This window comes from Oncorhynchus gorbuscha, linkage group LG14 (assembly GCF_021184085.1).
Source record: "Oncorhynchus gorbuscha isolate QuinsamMale2020 ecotype Even-year linkage group LG14, OgorEven_v1.0, whole genome shotgun sequence".
Lineage (NCBI taxonomy): Eukaryota > Metazoa > Chordata > Actinopteri > Salmoniformes > Salmonidae > Oncorhynchus > Oncorhynchus gorbuscha.
This window is the reverse complement of record NC_060186.1, coordinates 21,742,452-21,760,540: the sequence shown is the minus strand read 5'-3', so window position 1 is coordinate 21,760,540 and position 18,089 is coordinate 21,742,452. Positions and strand designations below refer to the sequence as shown.

At 43.1% G+C, this 18,089-nt stretch overlaps 1 protein-coding gene and 1 long non-coding RNA gene across 3 annotated transcripts in view; both read left to right on the top strand.

Moving 5' to 3' along the window:
- Positions 1 to 18,089, top strand: part of LOC123994629 (metabotropic glutamate receptor 8-like) — a 1,038,970-nt gene that overhangs the window by 633,839 nt on the left and 387,042 nt on the right. The window lies entirely within an intron of this gene.
- On the top strand, positions 11,294 to 13,441 carry LOC123994639. Its single transcript, XR_006831686.1, has 3 exons — positions 11,294 to 11,511; positions 11,810 to 11,905; positions 13,225 to 13,441. It is a non-coding gene; the product is annotated as an uncharacterized LOC123994639 (long non-coding RNA).

Genomic DNA, 18,089 nt, shown 5'->3' with positions numbered 1-18,089 from the left:
AAAATGGCTTAAGGACAACAAAGTCAACATATTGGAGTGGCCATCACAAAGCCCTGACCTCAATCCTTTAGAAAATGTGTTGGCAGAACTAAAAAGCGTGTGCGAGCAAGTAGGCCTACACACCTGACTCAGTTACACCAGCTCTGTCAGGAGGAATGGGCCAAAATTCACCCAACTTATGGTGGGAAGCTTGTGGAAGGCTACCTGAAACATTTGACCAAGTTAAACCATTTAAAGGCAATGTTACCAAATACTAACTGAGTGTATGTAAACTTTTGACCCACAGGGAATGTGATGAAAGAAATAAAAGCTGAAATAAATCATTCTCTACTATTATTCTGACATTTCACATTCTTAAAATGAAGTGGTGATCCTAACTGACCTAAAACAGGGAATTTTTATGAGGATTAAATGTCAGGAATTGTGAAAAACTGAGTTTAAATGTATTTGGTTAAGGTGTATGTAAACTTCCAACTTTAACTGCATGTAATTAACCTGACATGACCCAAAACATTCAGTGAACAAGTGAATTACATATAATACATACTAATTGTGACTGTTTTTCATCTATTAGTTGATTAAATAAAGATCAATTTATTGAACATGAGGAAAACACAATAAACTTGAAAAAGGCTGTGTCTTCAGAACGGGGCTACTATATCTTACTCAACGACACTGATTATTGTGCAAAACAAATATATATGTTGAAAGAAAGTAAACACATTAAGTGTCCTTAATAAGAACTAAAAGTCAAACATGGAAAAATATATTAACTTGAAAAAGCTACATAATCCGAACGACAGACTTTTTTCCTAAAATAAATAAATAAAGTCTTGGCTACATTTAAAGAAATTACCAGTAAACAGATTGTGTCTTTCATAAAAAGTCACAATTGCTAAGCATTGTTATTCAAGAGAATTAGCATATCCACATTCTCAGAGGAGAGGAGAGTACAGAGACTATTTCCGAGAAGGCCCGCAAACTCTCTCTGCTAGAACCGAGGTTGCCAGTACAGTGAGGTACTGCTTATCCAGGACACTAAGCTTCATTTTACCGGGCCTCGTTTACCGGGCCTCAACCAGTGGGTTGACCGGAGGTGGGATGCACGGCTCGTGAAATAAAGCTCAACTTGTTTTTTTTTGGTTCCCGTATTTGGTGTAGTATTCCTCTCCAAAAAGTGTGTGGAGGGCAGGTGATGTGGGTGTGCGTGAGCATCATCAGCATTGCTGGCACTTGAAATCGGCAGTTTGGTTCTGCATTACATTTCGGTTAGCTTTTCCTTGATCTCCAGGCGGAGATGCTGCTCCACAAAGCGCATGTGCTTGTGTCGGGGATCGAGCACAGTGGCAATGAGCGCTGCCTTGTCTGTATGAGGGAAACAATGTTTTATTGACTGTTTTATTATCTGTTGTGTGCCCATTACGCTACGTTTTTTCATACAGTCATAGATGCAGTGCAAATAAGCGCATATTAGAAGAATGTTTATATTAGACTTGTTTATATTAGACTTGAATTCCACCAAAAAACAATGAGGGGATTTTGCCAAAAAAGTTCCCACAAGGCCCATCCAGTGAAGGAAAGGCACCTGTGTGCAAAAGTTGTCCTATACATCACACTTGTTTTATAGAAGGGGGAGGGAAAGTCCACAACAATGCTTAAACTACATCAATCTGATTGGGTTGGCCTGTCAGGGCCTGGCTCCCCAGTGGGTTGGGCCTGTCAGTGCCTGGCTCCCCAGTGGGTGGGCCTGTCAGGGCCTGGCTCCCCAGTGGGTGGGCCTGTCAGGGCCTGGCTCCCCAGTGGGTGGGCCTGTCAGGGCCTGGCTCCCCAGTGGGTGGGCCTGTCAGGGCCTGGCTCCCCAGTGGGTGGGCCTGTCAGGGCCTGGCTCCCCAGTGGGTGGGCCTGTCAGGGCCTGGCTCCCCAGTGGGTGGGCCTGTCAGGGCCTGGCTCCCCAGTGGGTGGGCCTGTCAGGGCCTGGCTCCCCAGTGGGTGGGCCTGTGTCCATGCTGGTTTTACATGGAGGTCCCAGGTGAGGTTAGCATGCTCTCCAAATGGGCTGCTGTTGCTGAATCTTTCTACTCCTTGCATAGATCTCTACATGAGCAACCAGCAAAGCTTCCAACACTTTGTTCAATCAGACATCACATTTAGTAAAAGGAACTCAACCAAACAAAATGCTAAGATTTGGGTGGCCTTCTTTGGAAAATGTTGATTTAAAACACAAAACTGTGGGTTTTGACTCTCCGTGTATGCTCACATCAAGAGCAGAGACAGGAAGGCAAGATGGATCATTAGCCCTCCAGCCACACACACACATTAGTTAAGAGGGTTTGACCTTTGTTGACCCCGTGACCATTTAACAGCCATTGACTGAGGTTAAACTGGTCTCCCGGCCACAGGTTTACGAGACACAGAAAGAGAGAGAGAGGGGGAAAGTTCACTGTAACATCCTGGTGGGTCTACAATAATAGAGACCTATGGAGAAACCCTGCATGACGCTTTGGGCTGGACGACACCGAAAGAAAGATTGGGGTAAAATACTTCTGCAGCTGGGGTCATGTGTCACACTGGTAGACAATGTGTGCCTGAGAGAATGTGTTATCCCAAAGGCATAGAAAAGGTGGATTAATGTAATGTTTAAGTGCAAAGAAACTTCAAAACAAGTAATTTAGCTAGACAAAATGATTTTCAGAATCTTTGACTTGAAATCTGGATGGACTATCCCTTTAAAGTTCCAATGTTGTATACCTGTCATTGCTGGGAAAAGGACCTACGCTTCAAGCACTATGATTCAATGTCCAAGTACTGATAATGATGATGGTTCCAATTCCCCAAGAAAAGCTTGGGATAAGATAAAGGCATTTTAATAGTTCAGTAAGTATGAATTTAGTCCACAAATGTACTGACATGTCTATTATATGTGAATAGTTTATGATTAGTGAATGGCATAGTGTAGTTATTTTGTTAGATACCTCTCCTAAAACCCGAAATCATGTTTTTTTCAAAGCCATTTTAGCTGTTGCGCTAGCTGTTCGGTCCGATCAGATTCACAAATCTTGGGAATTCGTCACTGATAAAGTTGTATTGGAATTTGCAGCTGTTGTTGGTAAGTAATGAGTCTGCTTCTGACATGACTGACTGCATATTTAAAGAGCTAGCTCGTAGCCCAAGGGGTCTTCTACATTAAATGCTCACTCCCCACTTTCGAATTAAATAAAAATTGTATTTGTCACATGTGCCGAATACAACAGGTACAACAACTTAAAGTGAAATACTTACTAACAAGCCCTCGAAGAAAAATCTTTGTCCAGTCCGAGGTGAGTAATCACTGTCCTGATATCCAGAAGCTCTTTTTGGTCATAAGAGATGGTGGCAGAAACATTATGTACAAAATAAATTACAAAGAATGCAAAAAAACACACACGATAGCACAATTTGGTTAAGAGCCCGCAAAACGGCAGCCATCTCCTCCGGCGCCATTAAAAGAGTCATTCAGGCAGATGTGTGTTGGAATAATAGAGGTGATAAGGAGAGATAGAACTCAATTACCTACCACCAACATTGTTTTTTTATATCTACGGGTGAATTAAATAATTCAATGCTTGCTCTGATTCAGAGGGGTTGGGTTAATTTCAGTTGAATGCGTTCAGTTGAACAACTGACTAGGTATCCCCCTATCGCCTATACTTGCATGCGATTTAAGCTAACATTGTCAGCACTGGTTTAGCCTTGATTTCTAGGTTTCTAGAGCGAACATGACATTATGACAACTGGAAATGCATGACTAGCGCTTATATGCACTGATTATATGTACACATCTTTACTTTCATTAGGAGGACTTTGGCATAAGGAATTGTCAATTGTCTATTGATTCCAGTACTTTGTCCCTTTGGGGGAAGGGGAAGGAAATGCCATTCCTGGTTCCTAAACTCCTAAATTATATTAGTAATAGGGCCGGGGTTCGGAATTTGAGACCTGAGTGCCCAAAATCAATCTTGTTTGCTCAACAGGACCAATCCAACGCAACAAGCAAAAACTGATGACTAGGCAGCATTCAATTCCATGTGAGTTAAGAAAATAACTCTGCTTCCAAATGCCATCTGGGGCACTGACAGAGAACTTTAGCAACAAGGCACATTCTTGGCCAGCTGTCGTCTCCCTGGAGACCAAGTACCAAGCCTTTGATTCACAGCTGCTGCTGAGCTGAGGAGGGTGACAGGAGCTGAGGGGGGGGACGGAAGCTGATGAAGATGGCCGTCTCTAGGCCTAGCCTACATCTGCAGGGAGGAGAGGCTAGACGATATGTCTCATGGTTGGAAGCCGCAACTAAATTGTACTTAATGGCTTCCTTTCCTGTCTCCTTCCCCTTCAGAGGAATGGATAGGTATAAGGACTAGTTGGTTTCCAATTACTTTTCACTGTAACTCTTAGGTCTATCGTGTTGTCTTAGGTCAGGGGTCATAAAGGAGAGGAAACGAGATGAGCAAGACCTGGATCCTAATGCACTTAAGTCAAATGCTTTTTCAAATCGCACATTGACTATAATGAATGATTTAGGCTTAAGTCGAACTTGTGTGCACTTATCTCAAGAAATGTGTTTATGTTGCTACAAAGCTGCCGAATTAGAGATTTTCTAGATTTTGCAGAATTAACTCCTGCCCATGACCCAATGTTTTGAAAATAGTGTAACATGTTTTCTCCGAGGTCACATTACAGGCCTATCGATGGATTCAATCTATTTTTGGACAATATTGAGTTGAAGAGACTAGATGTAAAGTTTTCAGCCTTTCTAAGATGTAATGACAGCTTTCACCTACGCAACAGGGCACAAAAGTAGGGTTACGTTAACTTGTGTGTGAAGTTTGAAGTTAACTTAACACATCTGCTCTTTAAAACCTTGGCCCCCGGTCAGGCATTTGTCCGCTCATTTAAAACCATTAGGAGACCCATTAGAAGCCAATTCACATTGACACAAAGCTCTCTTCCTGGTTTATGACACTGTAAACAAAACGTCCCTCCCTGCTGCTGCTACTCAGTCTGAAACAAGGTAGCTGGCCTGTCCTGGGGGCTAGCGAAGAGTTGGCCTACAACCTCAAATGAGAGAACAGTGGTGTCTTCTGAAGTTTCCCTTGCGAGGTCTCCCTGGAAAGGTCTCCCCTAGTACTGTGTTCTACTGGTATTGTGTATTCTGCATGTGAAATTAACTGAATTCATAATGAAACTTTGCAGGCTTGGACCATACTACGTTTCCATTCATTACAATAGACCAGTTAGGGGTTAGGGTTAGGGGTTAGGGTTAGGTTCTTTACTGTGTGGCAAACAGCGAGAAAACACCCACATGAGTAATGTTACGTGTATCCATATCTACCAATGCTCTTGCAATATTCTCAATACGGCTGTGTTGGAAGTCGGAAGAATGTGGGTTATTTATTTTTCCGGCCGGGTGAGGTAGTAGTATAAGCTTTCATGAGGTAAAACATTGACTCCATTTTGTCATGTCTTAATCTGCACACACGATGTGTGTTCTATTTACACATGTGAGTTAGAGTCCTAGGCTTACAATACCTGATACTGAGGCACTGGCTACAGTAAAAACAAAATACTTATTTGAAGTGCCTGTGGGTCATTGTCAAGCAGCAAAACAACAGGGCACAATGTTTATCCAGGGCACCAAGCACATGAGGCTTTCAGCATGACTTAAAGCCAGGAACATTTCCTGTAAAATCATAGAATGAAATAGGTCTACACTTCACTTGGAATAATATTACTTTACCTTGTTGAGATTAGTGCAACTCTATACCTTACAACAACAAAAACATTGTTTTATGGCTTAGTTGTCATATTCTGACGAATAATGTAGCAAAAAAACACAGTCATATTCCTCTATGGAATGTCATGCCTTAAGCACTAGATATAGCCTGGAATATCAATGTCACTTGCATGTGAAGCCATGGGATACATTACCACCATTGTTTACGTTTGTGTTGGGGGTCCACTCTTTGATGACATGCACATCTTACAGAGTGTACCTTTAAAAGCCATGGTCGTTTAGCCTACTACGAAACAAACACATGCATGACAGGTTGCAACACGCCAATGAGGGCCCATTGACTACAAAACAAGTAGGCTAGTAAAAAACTGCAACCAATAACCATTTGGACTGTGTTCTGCAAATCTGAAACCTAGGCTGCATTTGGACTGGTAGCCCAATTCTAATATATTGTTTCGCTCACTAATTGGTCTTTTGACCAATTTATACCAGCTCTGAAAAAGAGCTGATGTGATTGGTCAAAATGCCAATTAGTGGAAACAATATAAGAATTGGGCTGCCTGTCTAAAGGCAGCCAAAGTAGCCCAAAAATACTTTCTGTGCAATGACCACCATGCACCATGGCTTTCTGTATCACGTGTTGTAGCCCAAAACAACTATTTAAAGCATTTACGTCACATATACATAATACACACTAGAATGGTTCAACAAAAGCAGCATTAATTATAAAGGGGTACGCATGCTTTCCCAACCTGAAAACTCAGAGGAACCTTTGGTGAAGTTGCAGAAGACCGTCAGACACGTTATTCCCAACACGAGTGCATAATTGATGGGTGGCGGCACATCTGGGAAGAACATCCTTGAAACTGCGAGAAATGTCGAGTGGCTTCTTCTCCGCGTTCTGAAAGTCCAGCGTTGCTTTGGGGTTTAGGTTCTGTGTCAGCTCAGTCCCATTGCTCATGCTCCGAATCACCTCACCATCCCCGAGAGGAAGAGAAGGAGCGACAGCTCAAGCCAAGCGGCGACGCACAAGGGAACGTCTATTTCGAACTCCGTGTCCAAGTGGCTGGCCCATCTCAGAGAAGAAAAGACGAAGCGAGAGGTTTTACGGAGACAAAATCTGTCTACGAAAATAAGCCCGCGAAGTGAGGAATTTTGGTTTGGAAGTTAACGAGAGAGTCGAATTTGATCAACAACAAAAATATAATTGCTAAGTTGCTACGTGTCGCTTATTTGATCAAATATACGTTTTGTAATGTTTAGGTTGTTAGGAGTGCACTAATATAAGTGGACGCACGTAGCATTTTGGCAAGATATAGAGGACTCATCATGGATATTTAAGCAATAATACATAAGGCGATGTGTTCTGACATTTTTATAATGGCTGTGAGTGAAGTGGTCATAGCTACAAGGCGAAGCTGACTGGTGTAGACCACCAAAGTCATGATACAAATGTCAGAACGCATTGCCTTTCATTATGGCCTCTTATTGCTTTTATACAACATGTTACCAGCATTAAAAAGCTAAATTATTTCCCAAACCATGAATTTCTCAACAAAACATGATGCTACATTCACCAAAACTGGTTGTCAAGTGCGATTTTAGTTGTTCTATGGTTTTTAGTTCAATTTGTAAGTTATGGTTGATTGGTATTGGGACATGTAGCACCTGTATGGGAAGGTATACTGCCTCTACCAAGAGGCCCAGGCTTTTATGTCACAGGTGGTAGTGTAGGCTACTCACCCTGTGAGTGGTTCAAGTTCTCCTTTGGTGGGTCCACCTCCTCATTTTATTTTATTTTTATTTAACCTTTATTTAACTAGGCAAGTCAGTTAAGAACAAATTCTTAATTACAATTGCGGCCTACACCTTCCAAAACCGGACGTTGCTGGGCCAATTGTGCGCCACCCTATGGGACTCCCAATCACGGCCGGTTGTGATACAGCCCGGAATTGAACCAGGTTGTCTGTAGTGACGCCTCTAGCACTGAGACGCAGTGCCTTTAGACTGCTGCGTCATTCGGGAGCCCCCATTTCTCCTGCAGAGTAGGTTATTTATTCAGTATTTAATTCAAATGAAATGATTATGCCTGATTGAAATGAGATTCAACACCAACACATCATTAATTATCATCCATTCAGAATTAGACTGCCCTACATCATCAGCCACAGTAAGATTTCCATATATAGTACATCTTGATTCTGAATAACTAAAAAGTGTAATTCCTGGAGTTATAAATATTAAATCAAGTGCTATTTGCATGTGAAATGTTCTAGGATCAGAAGCATGCATGCATGGGATGTCATGTCATTTTCTCATTCCTCCATTTCTGTTGATGGCCCCCTTTTGATGTATATCTTTAGTGACATCGTGTGGATGAAAGGATAAACTGCATGTTTTGTCCCTTTTCGATTCTGTGACAATTCACAGCAGGCAAGGTCAGCCCGAAGGTCAGCTTCCAACATGGCTGTCCACACAGGAATGTATGCATAGATGGCTTGAACTTCTGTTGCATACATATCCAGAGAATGCTGCTTACTATTTTGCGCAATGACACTGTCGGTGTGATCGAAGAGTCAGCATACAGTTTGATGCATATGTTCCATAAATCCAAAAGTATGCACACAGAACACATGGCAACTGCCTCTGCAACACAATGCTGCAAGGCAAATAAAGTGTTTAATCGGAAATGAATGTGCTTTTGGTGCACCAAAATGCAATGACACAGTCGTTGTGATCTGGATCACACATCTGGAAATGTGTGCAAAAATGTGTGCAAAAAAATCAAATAAATGAATTGATACACATCTTTATAAGGTTAGGGTTCCCACACGGACATATTTCCATGTTACAGTCCTTGTTTACAGAAAACAGCCGGAAGACAGGGTTGACTAGCTGTGCTAGTTACACTGAACAAATATATCAACTCAACATGCAACATTTCAAAGATTTTACTGAGTTACAGTTAATATAAGGAAATCAGTCAATTGAAATTAATTGATTATGTCCTAATCTATGGATTTCACATGACTGGGAATACAGATATGAATCTGTTGGTCACAGATCCCTTAAAAAAAACAATAGGCGCGTGGATCAGAAAACCAATCAGTATCTGGTGTTGCCACCATTTGCGTCTTGCAGCGCGACACATCTCCTTCGCATAGATTTGATCAGGCTGTTGATTGTGGCCTGTGGAATGTTGTCCCACTCCTCTTCAATGGCTGTGTGAAGTTGCTGGATATTGGCGGGAACTGGAACATGCTCTCGTACACGTTGTTCCAGAGCATCCCAAACATACTCTATGTGTGGCATGTCTGGTGAGTGTGCAGGCCATGGACATTGGGACATTTTCCGCTTCTAGGAATTGTGTATATATCCTTGTGACCTGGCATGGGGCCGTGCATTATCATGCTGAAACACGAGGTGATGGTGGTGGATGAATGGCATTACAATGGTCCTCAGGATCTCAGGATCAAATTGTCATCGATAAAATGCAATTGTGTTCGTTGTCCGTAGCTTCGGTTGTGCAAACCCACTGTTTCCTCAGCTGTCTGGGTGGCTGGTCTCAGATGATTCCGCAGGTGAAGAAGGCTGATGTGGAGGTGCTGGGCTGGCATGGTTACGTGTGGTCTGCAGTTGTGAGGCCGGTTGGACATACTGCCAAATTCTATAAAAACGATGTTGGAGGCGGCTTATGGTAGAGAAATTACCATTCAATTTTCTGGCAACAGCTCTGGTGGACACTTGCAGTCAGCATGCCAATTGCACGCTCCCTCAACTTGAGACATCTGTGGCATTGTGTGGTGTGACAAAACTGCACATTTTAGCAGCCTTTTACACAGCTCTGTAATGATCATGCTGTTTAATCAGCTTCTTGACATGCCACACCTGTCAGGTGGATGGATTATCTTGGCAAAGGAGAAATGCTCACTAACAGGGATGTAAACAAATGTCGGCACAATATTTGAGAGAAATTAACTTTTTTTGCATATGGAGAATTTCTGGGATCTTTTATTTCAGCTCATGAAACATGGAACCATAACTTTACATGTTGCGTTTATATTTTTGTTCAGTATATATTCTGGACATATATTTTTAAAAAGCTGGTGTACAAAAATGAAAATGAAAGACGCAAAAACTCTACTTATAACAGGAAGCATAAAAATAGCACATGTAGTCTTGTTTTGAATTAGAATGACAGATCTGTAACTCACATTTTATTTGAATTTGGTTGGGTCGCCCAAAATATTATATTTTGCATTTGTGAAATTATTTAGATAAGAAAGTAGAGGAATTTGTGTTTCTGGAACCGTGCCACAATTGAGAATCGATTCACGTTTAGATGGAGCATTTGGCTGTTTTGACTTCGAGCCAATTCGCCCATTAAACAGAACATGTAAGGTCCTTGGATTAAAGAATAATGCTAGGTTCCATTATTCCAATATTGAGCTAACTAGCCACTGTTACGAAATTACATTGATGTTAGCTAGCTAGTGCTGTGCTAGTGTGAGATTGCTATTGAAATGTTCAATGTTATAAACAGACTGAGTGTTTTTGTTTCTTCTTTAGGGTTCTTGTCCACATCTACAGTGGTTTGCGAAAGTATTTACCACCCTGGCATTTTCCCTATTTTGTTGCCTTACAACCTGGAATTAAAATAGATTTTTTTGGGGGGGTTGTATCATTTGATTTACAAAGCATGCCTACCACTTTGAAGATGCAAAATATTTTTTATTGTGAAACAGACAAGAAATAATTCAAAAAACAGAACTTGAGCGTGAATAACTATTCACCCCCCAAAGTCAATACTTTGTAGAGGCACCTTTTGCAGCAATTACAGCTGTGAATCTCTTGGGGTATGTCTTCTATAAGCTTGGCACATCTAGCCACTGGGATTTTTGCCCATTCTTCAAGACAAAACTGCTCCAGCTCCTTCAAGTTGGATGGGTTCCACTGGTGTACAAAAATCTTTAAGTCATACCACAGGTTCTCAATTGGATTGATGTCTGGGCTTTGACTAGGCCATTCCAATACATTTAAATGTTTCCCTTAAACCACTTGAGTGTTGCTTTAGCAGTATGCTTAGAGTCATTGTCCTGCTGGAAAGTGAACCTCCGTCCCAGTCTCAAATTTTCTGAAACAGGTTTCCCTCAAGAATTTCCCTGTATTTAGCACCATCCATCATTCCTTCATTTCTGACCAGTTTCCCAGTCTCTGCTGATGGAAAAACACCCCCACAGCAGATGCTGTCACCACCATGCTTCACTGTGTTCTCGGGGTGATGAAAGGTGTTGGGTTTGCACCAGACATAGCGTTTTCCTTCATGGTCCAAATGGGACACTTGGATTGCACACAGTTGGACTTTATTTAACTAATTAGGTGACTTCTGAAGGTAATTGGTTGCACCAAATCTTATTTAGAGACTTCATAGCAAAGGGCCTGAATACATATGCACACACCACTTTTCTGTTTTTTATTTTTTTGAATTTTTTGAAACAAGTATTTTTTTTCACTTCATCAATTTGGACTATTTTGTGTATGTCCATTAAATAAAAATCCATTTAAATTACAGGTTGTAATGGTACAAAATAGGACAAACTCCAAGGGGGTGAATACTTTTGCAAGGGACTGTATGTGTCACCTCATGCTGGGGTGTGAAAATGGCAAAGCCAACTAAATTCACCCCTCCACCAAAACCTGTCATCATTGACAAAACACAGTCCGAGGCTTCACTTGCAAAAGTAAGTAGTTACGGATTTTCTAGCCAACAAGCTGTGTTCATAACATTGAAACCAATGTGATGTGATGCTAGCCTGCTCCCATATATGTTTAGGCCTATCACTTTTGCCAACTTCATTGCTGTCATTGTCAAACCAAACATTGGCATGAAGGCACAAACAGGCTGGCACTGCCTCACTTATATAATGCCATTTAGCTATAGTAACACTGACTTTACTTTTGCAATTCCTCTTGTTTTTCATCAGCAAGTATGCCATTCTCAATTAGTAATGCTTGCTTCTGTTCTGATTTTGAACACAGGTTCCTGAGTCCAGAATTCATCCTTCCCGACAGAGAATAAATCCACTGAAGTTCTCCATCGAGCGCAAAGACATGATCCAGCGGAGGTTTATTTTGGTAAGAGACATTTGAGACAGATGGTTTATAAATCATATTGCAATACACACCATATTTGTTCGCCAGCCTTGTACAGAACAGAGTCTATTGAGAGCTCCAACGACCCATGCTGAGCGCTTGTGTGATGTTCTGTTGCAGTATAGCTACTTGCATGGTTGTTATTCTAAATCTGTTCTTGGATTGCTAATGTAACAGGCTTCATTGTGCTGCTAGGCAGTATAGGCCCATTTCCTGGGCCGTGTCAGTTGCGCCCGCACTTCCAAATCAGAAACCTGTTTGTTTATATAGAAGTAAATACGATCACGTTGACTTCAGACGCAGCTCATGCAAGTTGGCAAACACGCAATCAGATGGTTATCGACAACAACATTTCGGATGTCATCAGAGGATTGATTACCTAGCAAGACAGTGAGGCAAGGTAAAATATCACAAATAGAGCCAGAAGAATAATAAACAGTGCCTTCAGAAAGTATTCATACCACTTGACTTATTCCATTATTGTCGTGTTTACAGCCTGAATTCAAAATGGATATATATTTTCTACACACAATGCCCCATAATGACGAAGTGAAACATTTTTTTTACATTTCTGCAAATATATTGAAAATGAAATACAGCTGTGAGTCTTTCTGGGTAAGTTTCTAAGAGCGTTGCACACCTGGATTGTACAATATTTGCCCATTATTCTTTTCGAAATTCTTCAAGCCCTGTCAAATTGGTTATTGATCATTGCTAGACAACCATTTGAATCTCCCAGTGTCCGTTAGAAAGCAGACTGAAAGCAGTTAGAAAGCAGACTTCCTCTAGGATTTTGCCTCTGCTCCCCAGTCGTTAACGGTTACAAGCATACCCATAACATGATGCAGCCATGACTATGCTTGAAAATTTAGAGAGTGGTACTCAGTAATGGGTTGTATTGGAATTTCCTCAAATATAACACTTTGTATTCAGGACAAAAAGCTAATTGCTTTGCCACATTTTTTGCAGTATTACTTTAGCGCCTTGTTGCAAACAGGATGCCTGTTTTAGAATATTTGTATTCTGTACAGGCTTCCTTCTTTTTACTATGTCAATGACATTAGTATTGTGGATAACTAAAATGTTGTTAAACTCTGTAACTGTTTTAAAGTCACCATTGGCCTCATGGTGAAACCCCTGAGCTATTTCCTTCCTCTCTGGCAACTGAGTTAGGAAGGACGCCTGTATCTTTGTAATGACTGGGTGTGTTGATACACCATCCTGAAGTGCAATTAATAACGTTACCATGCACAAAGGGATATTGAATGGCTGCTTCTTAATTTTTTTACCCCTGCCAATAGGTGCCCTTCTTTGCGAAGCATTGGAAAACCTCCCTGATCTATGTGGTTGAATCTGTGACGATTTCTTCCGAAGTCGGTTACTCTCCTTGTTCGGGCGGTGTTCGGCAGTCGAAGTCACCGGTCTTCCAGCCATCATCAATCTATTTTTCATGTTCCATTTGTTTTGTCTGGTTGTCGCACTTACCTGGCTTCAATTCCCTAATTACATGTTGTATATGTTCCCTCTGTTTCCCCCATGTCCTTGTCAGGAATTGTTTATTGTAAGTACATGTGCTGTATGTGACTGGAGCGATATGGGTTTTGTGCCCATGTGTTTTGTTATTTTTGTATGCCAGTAGTTATGTACATTAAAGGCTCCGGCTATTTACCAAGTTCTGCTCTCTTGCGTTTGACTTTCATGCCACCATTTACGCACCCCTGACAGAATCTGTGTTTGAAATGCACTTCTCGACCGAGGGACCTTGCAGATAATTGTATGTCGGGTACAGAGATGAGGCAGTCATTAAACAAATAATGTAAAAAATGATTCATGCACACAGAGTGAGTCCATGCAACTTATTATGCACATTTCTACTCATGAATGTACATATACCCAGCAGCATACCACCCTGCATCCCACTGCTGGCTTGCTTCTGAAGCTAAGCTGAGTTGGTCGTGGTCAGTCCCTGGATGGGAGACCAGATGCTGCTGGAAGTGGTGTTGGAGGGCCAGTAGGAGGCACCCTTTCCTGTGGTCTAAAAAAATAACCCATTGCCCCAGGGCAGTGACTAGGGACATTGCCCTGTGTAGGGTGTCGTCTTTCGGATGGGATTTTAAACGGCTGTCCTGACTCTGGTCACTAAAGATCCCGATGCACTTATTGTAAGAGTAGGGGTGTTAACCCCGGTGTCCTGGCTAAATTCCTAATCAGGCCACCTAAATATCACATCATGGCCACTTAATCCATTTAATCCAAGATGGCGTAGCAGTCACACATCTTTGTCCTGTCGTGTCCCTTGTATATATTGTTTTACATATTTTTCGTTGCATATCCTTTAAAATATTTTGCTAAACATTCTCCTGCAACCCGCCTTTTCCCTAAAGTACTTATATTTACTTCGGATCTGGAATCCCGCAACTGAAGCTAGCCAGCTAACTACCAGATATCAGTCAGCAAACCATTGCCAGAGGTCATCAGCTAACCTTCAGCTCGGAAAGCTCTCATCAGTTCGAACAACGTGACTCTAACCAGAGCATAACGGACCTGTTATTTTTATCCCCGGATTCCTACCGCAAACTGAACATTTTTATCTGGATCTTCACAACTAGCTAACCGCAATCCCGGATGACTACTCCTGGCTAGCGTTTCCATCCCAGAACAAGTACCAATTTAGCTTGAAGCTAGCCCGGCCAGGGCTCCTGTGCTACCACCAAAGCATACTCCTGGGCTACAATGTCGGCCTGCTAGTTTCCTAGAGCTACTTGGAACCCTACTAATTCCACGACTGGTCTATCAACGTCACCGCACGAAGAGGCAAAAACAGACTTACCACCATCACGACGCCCCCCCCCCCCCCCTCCCCAAAGGCTAACTTTCTAGCCCCTTCTATCTGCTTGCTTGCTAACCCGGTCTGCTAACTGCTACACTGCCGGGCCCTGGTCTGCAAACTGCTAGCTTGCCTGCCCGGTCTGCTAACTGCTAGCCCTTGCTAACTGCTTGCTTGCTAACCCGGTCTTTTAACTACTAGCTTACCTGCCCGGTCTGCTAACTACTAGACCTTGCTAACTGCTTGCTTGTTAACCCGGTCTGCTAACTGCTAGCTTGCCCTGGTCTACTAACTGCTAGCCCATGCTAACTGCTTGCTTACTAACCCGGCCTGCTAACTGCTAGCTTGCTCTGGTCTACTAGCTGCTAGCTCCGGCCTACTAACTGTTAGCTTGTTAGCCTGCTAACTGTGTGAATCGCCGTGTCCCCAGCCAGCCAAACCACTCACTGGACCCATATGTTCACTTGGCTATGCATGCCTCTCTCTAATATCAATATGCCTTGTCCATTACTGTCCTGGTTAGTGATTAATGTCTTATTTCACTGTAGAGCCTCTAGCCCTGCTCAGTATGCCTTAACCAACCATGTTGTTCCACCTCCTACATATGCGATGACATCACCTGGTTTAAACATCTCTAGAGACTATATGTCTCTCTTCATTACTCAATGCCTAGGTTTATCTGCAATGTACTCACATCCCACCTTACCTTTGTCTGTACACTATGCCTTCTGTTCTGAACGTGGTAGAGGGCCAGTTCGTATAGTCTTTAGCCGTACCCTTATCCAACTTCTCCTCTGTTCCTCTGGTGATGTAGAGGTTAATCCAGGTCCTGCAGTGCCTAGCTCCACTCCCACCCCCCAGGTGCTCTCATTTGTTGACTTCTGTAAACGTAAAAGCCTTGGTTTCATACATGTTAACATTAGAAGCCTACTCCCTAAGTTTGTTTTACTCACTGCTTTAGCACACTCTGCCAACCCAGATGTCATAGCTGTGTCCGAATCCTGGCTAAGGAAAACCACCAAAACCCTGAAATCTCCATTGCTAACTATAACGTTTTCCACCAAGATAGAACTGCCAAAGGGGGCGGTGTTGCAATCTACTGCAAAGATAGAAAGTAATACAGAATTCTGCAGGCTAAGTCTATACCCAAACAATTTGAGCTTCTACTTCTAAAAATGTACCTTTCCAGAAACAAGTCTCTCACTGTTGCCGCTTGCTATAGACCTCCCACTGCCCCCAGCTGTGCCCTCGATACTATATGTGAATTAATTGCCCCCCATCTATCTTCTGAGCTGGTGCTACTAGGTGACCTAAACTGGGACATGCTTAACACCCCGGCCATCCTACAAACTAAGCTTGATGCCCTCAATCTCACACAAATTATCAATGAACCTACCAGGTACAACCCCAAATCAGTAAACACGGGCACCCTCATAGATGTTATCTTAACTAATTTGCCCTCCAAATACACCTCTGCCGTTTTCAATCAAGATCTCAGCAAGCACTGCCTCATTGCCTGCATCCGTAATGGGTCTGCGATCAAACGACCACCCCTCATCACTGTCAAACGCTACCAGAAACACTTCTGCGAGCAGGCCTTTCCAATCGACCTGGCCAGGGTATCCTGGAATGACAGTGACCTCATCCCGTCAGTAGATGATGCCTGGCTATTCTTTAAAATTGCCCTCCTCACCATCTTAAATAAGCATGCCCCTCTCAAAAAATGTAGAACTAGGAATAGATATAGTCTTTGGTTCACTCCAGATCTGTCTGCCCTTGACCAGCACAAAAACATCCTGTGGCGTTCTGCATTAGCATCGAATAGCCCCCGTGATATGCAACTTTTCAGGGAAGTTATATATATACAGGCATTTAGAAAAGCTAAGGCAAGCTTTTTCAAACAGAAATTTGCATCCTGTAGTACCTCCTCCCAGCTGCCCACTGCTCTGAGGCTATGAAACACTGTCACCACCGATAAATCCAATATAATTGAGAATTTCAATAAGCATTTCTCTACGGCTGGCCATGCTCTCCACTTGGCTACCCCTACCCCGGTCAACTGCCCGGCACCCTCCATAGGAACCCGCCAAAGCCCTCACCATTTCTCCTTTACCCAAATCCAGATAGCTGATGTTCTGAAAGAGCAGCAATTCTGGACCCCTACAAATCAGCCGGGCTGTCATGCAGGTGAAAGAGGACCCAAAAGCGACTTAACAGAAACAGAGTTTATTCAAGTCCAAACAGAAAACGACAAATCCTGAATCCTTAACAGGAAATGTCCAAACAGGGAATAACAGAAATCCTCTAGTCTGTAGAGGGGAATAACAGGAGAAGCGGCCACAGACTGCAGGTCGCTTCGGGTAGGCGCAGGCCGTAGCTGACAGAGACACCTGCTCACACGCAGCATCTGATGAAGGCAAAAACACGACAGGACAGGGCGATACACAATCACAGCACGGTGAATTCTAAACAAGGAACCGACAGGACAGGAACGGAACACAAAGGAAGAAATAGGGACTCTAATCAGGGGAAAGGATCGGGAACAGGTGTGGGAAGACTAAATGATGATTAGGGGAATAGGAACAGCTGGGAGCAGGAACGGAACGATAGAGAGAAGAGAGAGCGAGAGAGTGAGAGAGGGAGGGGGAGAGAGAGGGATAGAAAGAGGGAAAGAACCTAATAAGACCAGCAGAGGGAAACGAATAGAATGGGGAGCACAGGGACAAGACATGATAATAAATGACAAACATGACAGTACCCCCCACTCACCGAGCGCCTCCTGGCGCACTCGAGGAGGAATCCTGGCGGCAACGGAGGAAATCATCGATGAGTGAACGGTCCAGCACGTCCCGAGACGGAACCCAACTCCTCTCCTCAGGACCGTAACCCTCCCAATCCACTAAGTATTGGTGACCCCGTCCCCGAGAACGCATGTCCATGATCTTATGTACCTTGTAAATAGGTGCGCTCGACAAGGACGGGAGGGGGAGGGAAGACGAACGGGGTGCGAAGAAAGGGCTTAACACAGGAGACATGGAAGACAGGATGGACGCGACGAAGATGTCGCGGAAGAAGCAGTCGCACAGCGACAGGATTGACGACCTGGGAGACACGGAACGGACCAATGAACCGCGGAGTCAACTTACGAGAAGCTGTCGTAAGAGGAAGGTTGCGAGTGGAAAGCCACACTCTCTGGCCGCAACAATACCTTGGACTCTTAATCCTGCGTTTATTGGCGGCTCTCACAGTCTTCCCCGCAGACAAAGGCAGACCGGTAATGAAGTCTAAGGCGATGTGAGACCATGGTCGAGAAGGAATGGGGAGCGGTCTGAGACGACC